Source organism: Marmota flaviventris, chromosome 2 (genome assembly GCF_047511675.1).
Source record: "Marmota flaviventris isolate mMarFla1 chromosome 2, mMarFla1.hap1, whole genome shotgun sequence".
Lineage (NCBI taxonomy): Eukaryota > Metazoa > Chordata > Mammalia > Rodentia > Sciuridae > Marmota > Marmota flaviventris.
The window spans coordinates 125,073,975-125,086,699 of record NC_092499.1 but is presented as its reverse complement, the minus strand read 5'-3'; the positions used below and the strand labels follow the sequence as shown (position 1 = coordinate 125,086,699).

Sequence of the window (12,725 nt, the reverse complement as noted above, 5' to 3'; positions counted from 1 at the left end):
CCACAACGCCCATCCTTTTAGTGTAGAATTAGCATAGTGACTTATTTCATCAAGTACAACCTGGAAAGGTTGGGGGAGGGTAACTTTGCAATGTAGAAATTTAGCAAGATAGTTGCAGTCCAGATGGGCAATGAAGAGTCGTGCTGATGGTTCACACCCTTAATAGGCTTGGTGAGAAGCGCTTCACTTCCCAAACCCACAAACTCATTTTAGTCATGAGTAAAGAAATAAGGATAGCCAAATAGAGGGACATTCTCTAAAATTCTTGTCTAGCCCTCCCAAACCTGTCAAGATCTTCAAAAATAAGGAAAGCCTAAGAAACTATCAAAGCCTAGAAAAGCCTAAGGAGGTCTGGTGGAAACATGTTATCTAGCACAGGATCTAGATAGGAAATGAACATTAGGTAAAAGGTAAGGGAATTCAAGCACAGTAGAGACTTTAATTAATAATAACATCAGTATCAGCTCTTAAGTTGCAACAAGCATATCAAACTAATGTAAGATGTTGTCAATAGGGGACATTGGGTTTAGGGTAATTTACTAACCAATACTGCAACTTTTCTATAAATCTTAAGATATTCTAAAATTGTTTATTTGAAGATTAATTATTAGACTATGTAATACTGGAGTGTGAGTAAAAATATCACCAATTTTAGACTTACAATGTTATGGGAGTACAGAGCGACGGACACCTGACCCAGACCATTTTTGTCAACTCAAATTATTTTAAAAATAAAATTTCAAACATTTTTAAGCCAATTTTTAAGTCTAATTTTAAACCAGGCATTTCCTTAACAAATAGTTGGTTTGCTCATTATCAGATTTTTTTTTTTTTTTTTGGTCTTTAAAGGTATTAAGGGTATTCACAATGTAACTCTTTGTAACATTACCTATTTTAATTGTGAAATAGAGAACCTTCTGCAGAAAACTAACAGAATATGATGTATATGATTTCATCTTGAAGTAAACCCCTTCACAACATTGCTATCCACACTCTACCCTGACTTCTAGAATGGCCTTGTGTGTGCCTCCCAGGCATGGTCTATCTGATTTTCTCTACAACTGAAACTGCCCACTGAAGCTTAACATAGGATGGATGGACACAGCCACTTGGCCAATTTTGCTCGCATTCAGGCTCACAGACCTCTGCTGTTTCTTTGTCATATGCCACCTTTCCCTACCCCCACCAATGTTTCAAATACTGTCCCCTGCGTCTGCTCTCCCTTTTGGCAGGTTCAAGTGAGTTTTCAGATCTCTACCCTGCTCCAAGCCCTAACACACTGGTTACTCATTGAGTCCCCCAGCAGGAAGAGAAAGGGAGAAAAGATTGCCACATGTGTTCTGGTCACCCTATTCTAAAAAGATCCTTCTGGGGGCTGAGGTTGTGACTCCCTGGTAGAGCACTTGCCTCGCATGCGTGGGGCACTGGGTTCGATCCTCAGCACCACATCAATAAACAAAATAAAATAAAGGTATTGTGTCCATCTACAACTAAAAGTTTTAAAAAAAGTTAAAGATCCTTCTGAAGTTTTTCCTTTTTATTTCTTAAAGGTTGGAAGCATAACATTTTTATTTTATAGAATGTCTTACGTTGTAAATCAGCTAGTAGAACATTTATTACCAAGAACTGAATTAATGTGGAAAAACTGACAGCTAAAATTGTTTGTCATTTTTCTTTCTTTTTTTTCCCCCCTAAGGGACAACTGCCTTGCTGCCCATACTTTAAGTCCAGCGCTGCACATACTGCTTTATTAGCTAAACGGGAGCATTCATTCCATTTTTGAACCTTTGGTTTTTGTCATCCAGGGAAAAAAGAACTCATTCTGAAATTGCAAACCTTCAGCATTCCTATTCAGCATACCGAATGAATGAACGTCAACTCATGCTGCATGTGGCCTCTCCTTCTAACTCACCAGGTCCTGGCGAGCAAGTACTGAAGGATGGGGGGGCGGGGCTCATACTAAGCAGGAGCAAGGACATGGGTTCTATCCCCAACACACACAATTTTTTTTTAATTAAAAAATTATTAATTAAAAAGAATTTAAAACTTTCCCTGAAATAGCAAGAAAAACAGGAAACAGTACTACACATAATAGTAGTATATAAATCTAGAGCAATCTCCATATAGTGGAAGGAACTATACACTCATTGAACTCCATACAACTGACTATTGTGAAGAGATGTTAAAACCCCTGAGACTACCAGGAAAGGTTGCCATTATACTGTTATAGAAGAAAGATTACTGTGCTATAATTTATATGAAACACTTCACAACTACTCTTTCATCATTTTTTGGGGGGGTGGGAGGATACCAGGGATTGAACTCAGGGGTACTTGATCACTGAGCCACATCCCCAGGCCTTTTTTACATTTTATTTAGAGACAGGGTCTCACTGAGTTGCTTAGGGCCTCACCATTGCTGAGGCTGGCTTTGAACTCCTGATCCTCCTGTCTCAGTCTGCTGGGCTGCTGGATTACAGGAGTGCGCCACAGTGCCTGGCAGTTTCATTTTACTAAAAACATATTAATTGAAAATACACACTGTCCAATACACTATTTAATGCATAAAGAGGTAACAAAGAATATCACAATATAGTTTCTGCATCAAATAATTTGCAATACTATGAAGAAGACAGACACATAAAGATAAAGCGACATCCAATATGACAGCACAACTCTAATTTCTTAGGGAAATATTTATTCCTTCTAGAAGCCTCCTAAGACTTCTTAAATGATTCAAGACATGTTCAAATATGTATAACAAAAATCAAGACCTTCAGGAAACCATCCCTTGTTGAATAACATTTGTCTCTAAAGCAAACCACCTTGGGATAAAACCTAATTAATAGATAACCTTGTTTTTTGTTCGTATTAATGGAATAATGGTTGAATTCTAAATGACTACAGTAAAAGCTAAACAAAATTCTGTCCACAGGTTTACATGATTATCATCAAAGAAAACTATTTTGCTTCAAAATGACCCATTTTGGAGCTGGGGGCATAATTCAGTGGTACAGCGTCAGCCTAGCATGCAGGAGGCCCTGCCTTCAATCTTCAGAAATGTGTGCGTGCACACACACACACACACACACAAGCCATTTTGTGACTTCCTACTTGACATAGTTTGGATCTGAAATGTCTCCCAAATGCTCGTGTGTTCATGGCTTTGTCCCCACATTGATGCTATTGGGAGTTGGTGGGACACTTAAGAGGTGAGGCTTAGTAGAAGGTTGTAGGTCATTGGAGGTCTGCCCATGAGGGAACTGTGGGCCTCCCATCTCTTCCCCTCTGTCTTTCACTTACCAACCACTGTGAGGTGAGCAGCTTTCTCCTCTTTCTTCTTCTTCCCCCACTCCTTTTCCTCCTCCTCCTCACCTTTCCACCATGGTACACTGCCTCTGTACAGGCCCATAAGTGATAGACCAACCGATCATGAATTGAAACCTCCAAATTGTGAGCCAAAATAAACCTTTCCTCTTTTACAGTTGATTATTTCAGATATCTGTTACAGTAACAGAACGCTGACTAACACAGGACTCAATGTCTTGGGTTCTCTCACTGTGTGACTTTTCTGTCATCAAATAGATTGCTTTGGTTGCCATTTTCAATAAGTCCACAGAGATTATTTGAAATCATTTTTAAAATATGGCTCAGGAATTTGATCCCTTCATTTTCACCTCTTTCAATCAAGAATCATGTTATCCAGTTGTGAGGAGACAAAGGAGCCATGATTCATAGAATGTGAAATCCACTGCAATGGCTGCCCCATCCCCAGCCTCCTGAAGCAGAAACTCCAGATTTTTTCAAGCTGTGGAATGGTCTGTGCTTTCCAAGATGTACTTAGTTCATGCATGCCTCCTCTTACTTCAGGGCCAAGGCCAGGAAGATCACTGGGAATCAATTTTCCTAACATACCATGTCCCTCAATTTCTCTGTAAAAATGTTTAAACAAAAGCAGTGAGGTTCGTTTTTATTAGTTTAATGTTAATTTCTGCCTACCTTTTGGTTTAATGGTTTGGTTTTCTTTTTACTATTCCTTCAGATGCAAAAGTATAGTAAAACTATTTGTACATTAGCAAAAGTGTGGCTAATGTACAAATAAAAAGTCCTACAGTGGTACACGCCTGTAATCCCAGTGTCTCAGGAGGCTGAGGCAGAAGGATTGCAAGTTCAAAGCTAGCCTCAGCAGTGGCGAGGCACTAAGCAACTCAGTGAGATCCTGTCTCTAATAAAATACAAAATAGGGCTGGGGATGTGGCTCAGTGGTTGAGTGTCCCTGAGTTCAATTCCTGGTACACACATCCCCAGCCCCAAAATGGCAGGAGAAAAAGAGAACTGGTAGATAAAAAACAAAACAACTACCATTCTCTTCAATATTGCCTAGACTTGAGAATTAATGGCTATTGAATGACTTAGAAGGCTCAAATGAGAAAAAAGAGGCCATTTATTATATAATTTAATGGACAGACCTCCTATTTGGCTTATGTATTTGTTTGTTTTTATTTATTTTTATACTAAGACTTGAACCCAGGGACTTATGCATTCAAAATAAATGCCCCTACCACTGAGCCACATCCCTAGCCCTTTTAAAAAAAAATTTATTTTGAGGTAGGGTCTCTAAGTTTCTGAGACTATCCTTTTGATTCTCCTGCTCCAGCTTCCCTAGTAGGTGGGATTGCATTCAATAATATGCACAATTTTCTACTGCACTTGCAAAAAAGTCCAAAAAGGTAGGCAGAAATTAACATTAAGTTAGCAAAAATGAACCTCAATCTAACAGGATCACCTTTTTAGTGTGAAAGTAATGAGAATAAATCTCTTATCACTAAGACAAGCAGAGTTATTAAACCAGAGGGTCCATAAACACATTAACGTATGTTTATCTTCCTATGCCATTCTGTTTCTTGCATTTCTGTATAGAAAAATGCTAATTTTTTTCAGTGTCGATGCAGAATCCTATCTGCATGAATTAAAATAAAGATGAAACAAACACTTCCACCATGATGTCAATAAAATTGTATACCTATGGATTTCCACATACTGCCTTAAGACACAGAGCAGAATTCCTCTAGTTTCTGACATTAAGTAACATACAACTGTAAATTTATTTTAAGACATTGTAATTTAAAATAAAGCTAAGTAACTAGCCTTGGCTTTGATTCATGATTTATTTGCAATGTTACTTTCTTAGTAGTAGCAAAATTAAACCTATAAAATATTTTATTATGACTATTACCTAATAGAGCCCTAAGCAGCTGAGTATGGACTCAAGTTTGGGAGATGGGAGTGATCAAAATGTCCTCACCCAGGAGGAGCTGAGGAAGAGAAGGAAGGAACAGAAAGAAAATTTAATTGCAGATCTGTTTTAGAAACAGTGTAATTGCAGTTCTGTTTTAGAAACAATTTTCCCCTTCTGTGGCCTTCCTCAGTACTGCAAGTAGAACAGCCCATAATCAGGCATATTATACCCAACAATCTCAGAGGGTTACACATTTTCATAAAATGGAAACTAGAAATTCCATCTGCTAACAGAATAAAATACAATGGAAGTTTTTCATCTTTCTCTGGGTTAGAGGAAAAAATCATAAGCAATAAATTTAATTCTAAGCCTACAAGGGATATTGAGACCAGATTTATAATACTCATGTACCACAAGAATTGAAAAGAGAGAAATTGGCATAAAAGCTGGGGTTTAACCAGCTGATCATCAAGAGATCTGGCAAAATCTAATCAGAACCACTCTATAAGGAAACTTCCATGATTCAAGAAAAAACAAAAGCTGTACCATCCAAAGCAAGGCAGCTACAAAAACCCTCAAGGATAGTAGCAGGAGAATTCACATTTCCAGGAAATGGAAGAAAGAATAATCTGTAGAAAGTCATAAAAGCGGTTAGATTAAAATAGTTAAGGAGTATTTTGGATCAAGGACTTTTTATTTTCTAGAAATTCCTTAAAAGCAACCAACATACAAAATCAGAACATCTACTTTCAATGCAGGAAAAAAACTATGGAAAAGTGGAAAAGCCATAGTCTGTGCCTAAGATGCAGAGCGGCAAGGACGTTTAAGGAGCACTCAGTGGTGAAGGTCAAACACCTAAACCCATGTACACCCTGCTCAGCTGGAGGCAGAGGCTGCCTGTAAGAATTCCCCTGCGCCCTGTTTGTAGAAGGCAAAGTAGGACAATCTAAATGGTGAAGTGTGGAGAAACCTTCTTTATAGCATGGCTTTGCAGCAACAGAGAACTTTATTACTAATATCATAGTTGTCTAATTGTCTCTTTCTTATTGTCTATCATGAAACTGAACCAACATAAGAAGAAAAACGGAAGGAAGGAAGGATCCCTTGTTAGACTGCCCTTTCATCCCTACTTCCAATTACATGGGTAGCCTGGGAGTAGCCAGGTCTAGAAACATGGACATCCCCATATATAAGCAACCATAGATGACCTAGAAAATAATCTGTACAGAGAACCGGGAAAGTGGAGGAGGAGCTAGAAAACTCTCACTAGAAAAATGATTCCACAGAGTTGATAAAATTATGAAAAATGAGCTCCTCTAAATTTTAAAAGAAGAATGAGTTAATCACTTCTATATTGCAAGAACACGAAAATTGTTTTTAAAGTGCATGGAAGAAATGGTAAGATGGAAAGAGAGTATAAGTTGGCAGCAGTCATTAAAGTAATTCAAGAAAGAAACTAAATTTATCCCAGAAAAGAAAATGAAACTAGAAATTTCAAAAAAAAAAAGAGCCAATGATAAAAATATAGAATAGAGCTCATCAAAGTACAGCCCAAGGTACAAATCTAACCCATTCAACTTTATATGGCCCACTTGCAGCCAATAGTTTTTAAGTGGTTGATAAAACAAAAACACAGATGAACATGAGACAGAGACAGTGTGTTGCTGTAGTTTGTAGAATGTTCCCCCAAAGCCCAGGTGTTAAGGCTTAGTCCCCAACTTGGCACTGTGAGGAGGAGGTGGGGCCTACTGGATGGTCTTAGGTCACTGGGGGCATGTTCTCAAAAAGGGGACCCAGTCCCCTTTTTCCTCTGTCTTGTTTTTTGACATGAGATAAAAGTAAGGGCAGAGAAAGGGATTGGATCTGCCATGTACTTTTGTCACAGACCCAGAAGAAATGGGTAAAAAAATGATCATGGATAGAAAACTCCATAACTGTAAGGTGAAAAAAACTTTCTTCTTTAAGTTTATTATCTCAAGTATTTTTTTAAGCAACAGAAATCTAGCATGTGTGTCTACAAAGACTAAAATATTTACTATATGAGCCATTTACAGAAAAAGTTGCAACACTTTTCCATCCATAGGTCAGAAGCAAAAAAAAAAAAAATAAGTCAATGAAGTATACATGAATTGTTTAAAAATTATTAGAAAATGTAATCCGTGTGATAGGTTTCAGATTAAATATGTTCATAAATGGAATCACCCCAGAAGAAAATATGCAGCAGATCAAATAATTAAAGACATAATTCAAAACAAGTAAAATACACCTCCACAAATTAAAGGGGATACTTTGTCCAAGATATATAATAACCTGACTCAACTATAACATAAATAAAATTAAGGCTGCTAGAACTCAAAAATAAGAATCCTGAGCTAGGTGTGGTGGAACCTACCTGTAGCCTCAGCTTCTTGGGAGGCTGAGGAAAGAAGATCCCTTGAGCTCAGGAATTTAGCTAGACTGGCAACATAGCCAGAAATCATGTCAAAAATAAATAAATGAATGAATAAGAATCCTCTAGACAGAGAAGCATTCCCATAAAAAAACATAACCCATAAAGCCAGTAAACTGCCTTTCAAATATAAAGATCAACATGAGCACTTTTAAAATAACTTTTGAAATAACTTGAAAAATTAGGGTGAAAAGAAGGCATTGGCACTGAAATAAAAACAAACACAATCCTATGTTGCTTTATGATGGGGCTATGACCTGAGAAATGCACTGACAGACATTGTGTCATTTTGCAAACATCACAGTAAATACTTTCACTAAGATGTCACTAGGCAGTGCAATCTTATGGAACTGTCATCATACATATGGTCCAATCTTGACCAAAACATCACTATGGGGCACATGACTATGTAGCAATTGTGGTTGTAGAGCAAAAGGTGCAGTTCTAAACTCTGATAGGGAAGAAATGAGGTAGCCAACAAAACTTGGGAGAGGAAGGGCCCAAAAAATGGGATGTCGTCTAAGTAGAATGGCTTCCTCACAGTTAAAAGGATTCCAGAGCTGATCAATCCATATTAGAAGCTAACTCCTGTCAAGAGTACAAAAATATCAATTTTTAAAAACTAACAAATTATGAAAGTGAAAGTTGATACATAATTTCTAAAGGAGTATTTCTTAATCCAGAAGAATACTATTGAGTATGAAGGACATTTAATAATGTATGTACATGTTTTTCAATAATCACAATAAATGGGGTTCATTTTTGGCATTTGTTGGGTGGGGCAAGAAATGAAAAATACCCTCCAATACCTGTGACAGTCTTGTACAATGGTAGATTTTCCCTCCTGTAAAAATTAGTAGGTTTCCCATTTTAAAACACTGGATTTGACAAGGGAGAACTTATGATCATAACAACCATCGCTGCCGCTGTCCCTGCTGCCTGTGCTGGGGAGCCTCTGTCCCCCATGAATTGCTCCCGAAAGGCGAGGCAAAGAAAACTGAGGAAGAGCTGGAAGACGATGAGGAGCTAGATGAGACCCCGTCAGAGAGACTCAGGGGTCTAAAGGAGATGTTCCCGGAGAGGGTCCGGTCAGCGGCCAGAGCCACTTTTGATCTCTCCCTCTGTGACTCAAAAGTACACAGGTTTTCCAGGGCAGCCTTGTGGATTGGGACCACTCCTTTATGATGCTGGTTCTTCCTGTTGTCTTTGAGACTGAGAAGCTGCAAATGGAGAAACAGCAACAACTGTAGCAGCAGCAGATACTTCTAGGGCCTAATACAGGGCTGTCGGGAGGAATGCCAGGGACTTTGCCTTCACTTCCTAGAAAGATCTAGATGGTTGCTGCTCTATTTGAAATGTCTTGATGGGAGAAAATTGAAATTTAATTGTGTTTGACCTGCTGATTATTGGGGAAATATATATATATATATATAATTTTTTTTTTAAAAGAAACTGTGGCACATTGATCCAAACCCTCTCAAGGAGAGACTCCCAACTTTCAACTGTGCCCTCCATGCTGTCCTCAATGTTTCTTCTGTCCTCACTCTGATACCAGAGTGCAGCTATGCAGATAGTTGTTCCAGCTCTGGCCATCTTACCTTCTCTAGTAAATTGCTCCTAACTAGAAGATCTCCTCACTATATTATTGAGGGGTAGAAACTGATGCCCCACAATGGGAGGGAAGGATCCCTGACCATTAATGACTCCTTCCTTCCTTTCTTTCTTTCTTTCTTTCTGGATGGAGATGCTGGGGGAAGACATGCACATATTATGAAACTGACAAATTGCACTGTAGCTGTCTTGTAAAGCCCCAGGAAGCCCCAGGAATACTGGAGAGAAGGGAGGCTGGTTGCAGCTTCAGACACCAAATGGGGATAATGAGTGTGAAGGACAGAGGCTCAGTTTCCTCTGCACATTTTGGCTATTAGAGGTGTGCAAAAAAAAAGTCAGTGCTCACCGTTTTTATTTAAATATTAAGAATTATTCCAACTCAAAAAACAAAGAACTTATGAATAGTCTATAAAGTAAAAAATATAGTGAATCACTGCAACCAAAATACAAGCCTCTTAATTACCAGAAGTAGGGCACACATACACATAAAAACTAAAGTTGAAAAAAAATAACAGAAGAAGAGAAAGTATGGACCAAAATAAATGGGAGAAAGTATACAAGGCAAATAAAAGAAAGCCAGAGTAGTTTTAATTTTTTTACTTTAATGTTTTTAAAACTTGCATGCAATTAAAAAGAACACTTAAGTGAAACAAAGGCAACACTTTATATGCTAAAAGATGCAACCTACAGTGAGATTTAACAGTCATGCACCAAGTAACATTCATTAATATTCATAACTCAGAAACTATGGGAGATAGAAATAGAAAGGAAAAAAAAAACATTAGGAATAAAGAACGCATTTTGTCTCTCTCAATCCATAGCAGTTCAAGTAGAACAACAACAACAAAATAATTATGGAAGATCTAAACAAGACAATTAATAAGGTGGGTGTAATTGCTATGTGATAAATGGTTCATTCTGTAAGCACAAAATAAACCTCCTTTCCAAACACTCATGAAATTGTCAGAAAATGTGCAAATTGTAAGCCACACAAAAAAAACTCAATAAATTTCAAAAGTAGAAACAGCTAAGACAAAAATTTCTCTTTTTAAAATTATAATTATTAGCACATATCAATTTTACAAATTAATGGGATGCATTGTAATATTTCCATATTTTCATGTATTGTGCCTAGATCATGTTCCTTCACTCTTCTGCCCTCACTAGGTTCCCTTCTCTCCAGACCCCTGGCTATTTTGCTAATCCCTAATGTTACTTCTATTTTTAGGTTACCTTTTTTTGTTGTTGTTTTTAATTTTCACATATAAGAGAAAACACTCCAAACTTCTCTGTATCTGTCTTATTTCACTTAACACAATGTTCCATTCTGCATTCATTTTCCTGAAAATCACATAATTTCACTTTTCTATATGACTTAAGTAATATTCCATTGTGTGTGTGTATGTGTATATATATATATATATATATATATATATATATATATATATCATATTTTCTTTATCTGTTCTGTTCACAAACATCTAGGCTTATTCCATATCTTGGCTATTTTGAATAGGGCCACAATAAACTGCATACACAGTGCCTCTTTCGTATGCTGATTTCATTTCCATTGGATATATATCCAGGAGTGAGATGGCTGGATTATATGGTAGCTCCATTTTCATACTGTTCTCTCTCATGGCTATATTAATTTATATTCCCACAAACAGTATCTAAGTTTCCCTTTTTCTCCACATCTTCACCATCATTTGTTATTATTTTTTATAACACTCATTGTTATGGTTCATCTGAATTGTCAACTGGAGTGGATTAAAAAATGTCCAAGAATAAGAGACTTCTGGGTATGCTAATGAGGATATTTCTAGGAATGACTGTATGTGGGGCAACGAACTGAGGGGAAAACCCACCCTAAATGTGGGTAGCACAGTCCAATCAGTTTGGGGTCTGGATGGAGCAAAAATTGGAAGGCTGAGGAAGCAAGAGTACTTGCAAGCTCAATTCTTCTTGAGCACGTGCTTCAATTGCTGCTGCCTTTGCCCGAGGACCTTGGACTCCAGCTCCTTCACTCTTCCAAAGTGGACTCTGACTGCTGACAGTCCAGAGAGTTTCCAGACCTTCAGTTCAGGACTGGTGTTGCGTCATTAATCTCTCTTGTTCTGAGGCTCCAACTTCTTGGACTGGGCAGCTACTGGTTCTTCAAGCTGCTCAGTCTGCAGACAGCCATTGTAGGTCTATCTGCTTCTGTTTGTTTAAGCCAATCTAATAAATCCCTTTATGTGATTAATCATGCCTGCAGTTTATTGTGGCATATATATCCTGTTGTTTCTGTTCCTCTAGAGAATCCAGACTAATGCAATTGTTCTGACTGGGGTGAGATGGAATCTCATTATAGTTTTGGTTTGGGTTTCTTTGATGGCTAAAGATATTGTAATGGTGAATTTGAATTGTCAACCTGCAGATGGCCACTGTAGACTATCCAGCTTCTGCTCCCCTAAGCCAAACCAATAAATCCCCCCCTTTTAAATTATCTTCTAGCTATCTTTATTCATATAATATGATATTGTTAACTACAGTCACCTTTCTTTTTTAGTTTTTTTACTTATCTGACAGCAGAATGCATTACAATTCTTATTACATATATAGAGAATTTTTCATATCCCCTTTTTATAATTGTACTTCCTGTTGATTCTGTTCCTCTAGAGAACCCTGTCTAGTACAGATATCAAGCACTTTTTATTAGTTATTTACAATTCTTCTTTTGAGTAGCAAAAGATAAAATTATCAGATCACAACACAATAAAAAGAGAATTAATTTTTATAATACCCCCAAAAGGCCCTCATAAATGGTTAAAGAAAATACTCTTTGAGGGTATTCACAGGTTAAAAATAAGATCTAATTCAAAATTTAAGAAAAAAAAGCAGAAAAATAGAGTTAAAAGTACTAAAAATCATAGGATGGAATGTTTATCAGAAGAATAATACAGATAACAGCTTCTCAGAAATTGTAGAAACCAGGAGACAATAGAATAATTTCTTTAAAGTACTTACAGAAAAATGATTGTTAATTCAGAACTCTGTATCTGGTCAAAATATTATTCAGAAGAAAAAAAAGATAAAGACAATTTTCAGGTAAATGAACATATAGCTAAGGGACCAAAAAGATTGATCCACCTCAGGGAAGGTAGAAAAGTAGCAAAAGAGAAAGAAAATGGAAATGGAAATTTGAAAACAAATGGTTTTGAAGATTTAAACTGAACTATATGAATAATTACATTAAATGTCAGTGGAGTTAAAAATCTATTTAAAAGCTAGGGTTGTCATGCTGGGTATAAAAACAAGCTCCAATGATAGAATCTACAAAAAAAAATTAAAAACCAAAAAAATGTTTGAATGGTTGCATGGAAAATATATACAATGTATGTAGAAAAGATAGGAAAATTTATAAAGTTTAAAATGCCCATATCAA

The 12,725-nt window shown here is 37.0% G+C and overlaps 1 pseudogene; it reads left to right on the top strand.

Annotated features, from left to right (window-relative positions):
* Positions 1–8,588: 8,588 nt before the first annotated feature.
* LOC114081855 (mitochondrial import receptor subunit TOM22 homolog) lies at positions 8,589–9,021 on the top strand (annotated as a pseudogene).
* Positions 9,022–12,725: the final 3,704 nt, after the last annotated feature.